The following is a 5529-nucleotide window of genomic DNA, read 5'->3' as shown; positions in this document are numbered from 1 at the left end:
AACACACAGGGTCCCACTCCCCAGCCAAGCAGGAGCAGTCTCTGTTACACTCTGACAACAGGCTGCCATCGTACACCAGGGGACCTGGGGACAGAGAAAATGGCTGGTAATAATGATGTTTAAATAATTGTTGCTGAACTATCATTGACACAGGCACAGTGACAAAACAGCCAGGAATCCGGGCTCAGTAACAACCATACTGAATATTCCCACAAGAGGGAGCCCCGGCACAAGCCCATATGTGTTTTGGTCTAACTCTCCCTCATATTCCACTGATCAAAACTTTTGTTTTTATCAACCCACCAACCAACCAACCAATCAGATGTCATATTTACCCGTTGTAGGACACGGTCAGACCAGCCACCTGAACGTTGTCACACTTAGTGCCAGACTGCAGAGGGAGGAGGAGGTAGGCCATGAAGGAGGTGACGAAAGACAGCTGGGCTGCAGACACAACGCCAAGCTTATACCTCTTCATCAGTAGACCTCCCAGGAATATCCAAACTGCACCCACAGGCAGGTTCAACTCACCTGGAAAAGTTATACTCACACGTCTTTAGTGCTCCTAGAGTGCTGGAGTTTCATTTCCACTCATGTTCAACAAACCTACAGGGGATGGGAGAGAACAAAAAAAGTGTATTTAATGCCATTCAACATCAGCACTGACAGGAAGGAACATTTCAGTTGGAACATGTCCAGGTTCCTATGGCTTCGTTGAGACAGGCAGCCCAATTCAGTCATTTTTTTGAGTAATTGGTCTTTTGACCAATCAGATATGCTCTGAAAAAGGCGCTGATGCGAAAATATCTAATGTGATAATTTACCATCATTATTCAACAGAGTCTCCATTTGTCTATATAAAGAGTATACTTATTAAGTTTGGGAATCAAAGTAATTTACACCTTGTTTTAAGGAAGCCGGTAAATCCCCATTTTCTATTGATTCGTGAAACATAGCAAGAATGAAAGGAATCAATTTATCATTGAATGCTTTATAAAACCCGCTTATTAAACCATCATTTCCAGGGGACCTCTTGTCCTTAAGGCTTTTAATACAGTCTTTTATCTCAATTCAGATAACTCATCATCACAAAAATCCCTGAAATCTTTATCTATCTTCTTAGCAATGTTTGCAACACGTCATGCTCTATCAACTGAGCTACGAAGGAGCACGTCGACGTCACTAGAATGATGACAAGCAATTTTAACGGACTCTAAAGAGAATCATGGAATTCCAAACTAATTTCTATGGCAACACAGTTGTCAATTTTGTAAACAATCATTTTCAAACGTGTGTTGCCAAGAGACATCTAACCGACGTTATATGGAACGTTTTCTGTGCGGAAATAACAACTTCAGTTTGCTGCTGACAACAAACTGTTTGATTTTTGAGACCTGAGAACAATCGACTGGAAAATGCCTGGGTGCTTTTCAAGACTGGCGGAGAGAGTGCGTGGACGTCGGCGGCCTACTGCATCAACAGGTTGTTCAAATTCATTTGTGGCTTGTTTTTCTTGTCTTTTTCTGTTTTGCAGGGTTCGTGATCGTCGACAGGTGGACAGCGACAGCGACTTCGAAGAGGGTAACAATGTCATTATAATTTGCGAAATGTCGTGTATTTCTATCATTCAGATGTTGTAGCTAGCTAGCTTACTAGCTAACATTAACTTTAGTAACTTTTGCTAAGCGATCGACTTTTGCTGCCTAGCTAGCTAGTATTAGCCACCTTGCTACGTTTTATGTCCTAACAATTGTTTATTTTATATTCCAATGTTCCTCATTTTAGAAACAACTGTCCTGGATGAGGTCCAGTTGGATGTGCCATTGGATGATGTGCCAGATGTTCCACAGCTGCCAGTCCTCCTTGATATCCAGAATGCTGCTATCATCCTTGAGGATGTGCCGGATGTGCAGACTATCCTTGAGGTACAATTTTCTGAAAGTTTGGGGTTTTATGTTTGAAAAATATCCCTGATATTCAAGTTGTGTCTCTTTGACATGAAACAAATCTCTTGTGTGCTTTCTACTTTAGGAGACCACTGGCAATTGGCAGTTGATTCCGATTAGGTTCAGCCCCCTGTACTGTGGGATAACATGTTTGGCCAGCAGCTGGCCTGGTACTTTAACCCAGAGTCTCTGGTCACTGAGCTCTCCAGCCTCATGGAGTACCACTTGGAGAACCTCATGGCCAGCATGTAGTCCTACTGCAGGGACCATACTCCTTTCTCCTTCTCTCTCTCTTTTGAAGGAATTGAGGACTTGAAGTGCTTTGTTGAACCCTGAATAGTTAACACCCAGTAATTGAACGTATTCTCTTGTTTTCTCTCCCCACAGGATTCTTGTGATACTTTGCCACCCAACAGGGATCTAGAGACCAATGCACTACATTACATGTCAATTGAAAATGTGGTTGTTTTGTTGTCCTGTTGTGCGCCTTGAGTGTCAGTCCCCTTAAGCACATTATTCCAATATTTCCGAGCTCTGAATTGACACAATGAACACTTTTGAAAAGATATTCGGTTAAAAATAAGAGTATGGATGACAATAAACGTATGACTTGGATTGTATGAATAATAGTGTAGTAAACAGTATCGCTCAGCATGGGAACTTTTGGTGTTAGGAAAGTGTCCGTTATAAGTCTCCATGGCACGTATCACTTCGTTGTCTTGTTGGTAATAGTAAAAATGCATGACAGTCCGCATTGTAATGGTCTAACAGGTGTTTTTCATTTTGCTTCTCACATTAACCAGAAATTTGAGAACAGAATTTCTTACAGTTGTACCTATGATGCACAGACACACTAAAGCTGTACAGTGTCGTTTGAATAATCAGTTTCAATTATTTGCAGATGTATTCCCTATTATTTACAAATGGAAAGATGTAACATTTGAAATGAATGTGGCAGAACAGTTTAGCATAGAGTTCCTGTGGGTGTCTTCTCCTTCAGTCTGTTTGCCTCCTAGGCCTCGTTTCTCATTACATGGAATTTCCCCAGTGCCAACTTCACACGAGATGGCCGCTGTCTACTGTCATGTGGTGCTGAATGACAGATATCGCTATGCCGACATCGCTGCTGTCCATGGTCCTGAAATATACAATCTCGGCTATTTGCATATGTACGACCGTCCAAACTTGACCCCACACACATACACAAACATTAATGCTAATCTCTCACACTCTTTTGAACATTGCACAACCTGCAACAAAACACTGAAAGAGCATTTTATTCCAAGTGTGTTTGTGTTTGAATAAAGACCCAAAGAATGAAATCAATGTGTGGATGTTGATTGGACAATGTATATGTGCTTTGCAGAAGCCATTTTTTTTCATTCCGTAGCGTGTATTTTACTGGAGTATGATCAGATTGCTTTGTTTAAACCAGAATGAAGATTTGGTCTGAGAAACTATGTCGATTATAGCATGATAGCTTTTTTTTTTTAATAAGGCAATGTATATATGACCCCCTTTCAAAGAGTTACTCATTTATCACCTTCTAGCAGATATACAGTGCCTTCAGAAAGTGTTCATACCCCTTAACTTATTCCTCATTTTGTTTTCTTACAACCTGAATTCCAAATGGATTAAATTATAGTTTTTTTTTATCATCTCACCCAGCTACAGACAATACCCCATAATGACAAAGTGAAAATATCTTTTAATTTCTTCTCAAATGTATTGGAAATGAAATACAGAAATATCTAATTTACTTAAGTATTCACAATACCTGTTAGAATCACCTTTGGCAGCGATTAAAGCTGTCAGTCTTTCTGGATAAGTCTCCAAAAGCTTTGCACCCTGGGATTGTAACATATTTGCAATATCACAATATATACAGTACCAGTCAAAAGTCTGGACACACCTACTCATTTAAGGGTTTTTCTTTATTTTTACAATTGTTTACATTTTAGAATAATAGTGAAGACATCAAAACTATGAAATAGCACAATTGGAATCACGTAGTAAGAAAAAGTGTTAAACAAATCAAAATATATTTTATATTTGAGAATCTTTGAAGTAGCCATCCTTTTCCTTGACCACTTTGCACACTCTTGGCATTTTCTCAAACCTTTTCATGAGGTAGTCTCCTGGAATGTTTTGCAATTAACAGGTGTACCTTCTTAAAAGTTAATTTGTGGAATTTTTTTCCTTCTTAAAGCGTTTGAGCCAATAGGATGTGTTGTGACAAGGTAGGGATGGTTTACAGAAGATAGCCCTATTTGGTAAAAGACCAAGTCCATATTATGCCAAGAACCGCTCAAATAAGCAAAGAGAAACAACATTGTTACTTAAGTCATGAAGGTGAGTCAATACGGAAAATTTCAAGAACTTTGAAAGATTCTTCTAGTGCAGTCGCAAAAACCATGAAGCGCAATGATGAAACTGGCTCTCATGAGGAAGACCCAGAGTTACCTTTGCTGCAGAGGATAAGTTCAGTAGAGTTAACTGCACCTCAGATTGGAGCCCAAATAAATTCTTCACAGAGTTCAAGAAACACACACATCTCAACATGCACTGTTCATAGGAGACTGCATGAATCAGGCCTTCATGGTCGAATTGCTCCATTGAAACCACTACTAGAGGACGGACTCCAATAATAAGAAGAGACTTGCTTGGGCCAAGAAACACGAGCAATGGACCTTAGACTGGTGGAAATCTGTCCTTTGGTCTGATGAGTCCAAATTGGAGATTTTTGCCTTTCAATGTGTGTGTAAAGAATCCAGGGTGTTTAGTTGGGTCTACTCTTCATTATACAACTATTTGTTGAATGGTTTAAAATCCATCAGAAGCTGAATAAGTCTTGATGGGGACAGAGCTTGTTTTGCCAAGGAAAGTGAAAAGGACTGAGGGTCCATCAGGCCAATAGATGGCGCTGTTGCACTGTTGTAGCAGGAGAAACAGCAAGTTTCGGCCAAGAGCTCACCCTTCTGCAGAATAAGGACCAGAACTTTACAGAGGTAAACTGTGTCTGTTCTTTTACTATTACAGGTACGTAACAGCACTTCAAATGTTCAAATGTATACACAATATGTAATAACATGCTATTTAACAACTTTGTCAAGATATTATCACGTTAGGAAAGGTTTTGTTTTGGCTTTGTGTCGAACTGAGTGAGAGAAGAAGGTGATTTACATTGAGTGAGAGTATATGTTAGCTTGATGCTAGCTGAGGTAAAAAAAAAACATTTACGAGTCAAAGATACTATGTTTACTGAGTAGCTGACTTGTACTGGATTTAGTCTAATAGATTTTTTTTATCAAGAATCCATTTGTTAGGGATTTCTGAGTTGGTTTTACATGTTATTGGTTGTTTTGTGTAAAATTGAGTTTTCTTGACCCCTCCGGAGGTTGAAGTTTAGTCGTGTTTCTTATACCAATCATATCCTCTCAGATCTCCACAAGTACATAGGGATTAGTTGTCCATTTGGGATAGGATCCCACCTCACACCTTTACACACCTGGTTATCCATCCTTCTAGCTCTATAGGCCACAGTAGCATAGGTTACAGGTTTGTAGTCAAGCCACAGATTTCA

The 5529-nt window shown here is 39.7% G+C and overlaps 1 long non-coding RNA gene across 1 annotated transcript; it reads left to right on the top strand.

Annotated features, from left to right (window-relative positions):
- Positions 1-953: 953 nt before the first annotated feature.
- On the top strand, positions 954-3268 carry LOC135574627 (uncharacterized). The gene is made up of 2 exons (XR_010465491.1): positions 954-1581; positions 1786-3268. It is a non-coding gene; the product is annotated as an uncharacterized LOC135574627 (long non-coding RNA).
- The last annotated feature ends 2261 nt before the right edge of the window (positions 3269-5529 follow it).

This window comes from Oncorhynchus nerka, linkage group LG13 (assembly GCF_034236695.1).
Source record: "Oncorhynchus nerka isolate Pitt River linkage group LG13, Oner_Uvic_2.0, whole genome shotgun sequence".
NCBI classification, from domain to species: Eukaryota; Metazoa; Chordata; class Actinopteri; order Salmoniformes; family Salmonidae; genus Oncorhynchus; species Oncorhynchus nerka.
Note: the sequence above shows the minus strand (reverse complement) of the source record. Positions and strands in the feature narration are given on the sequence as shown.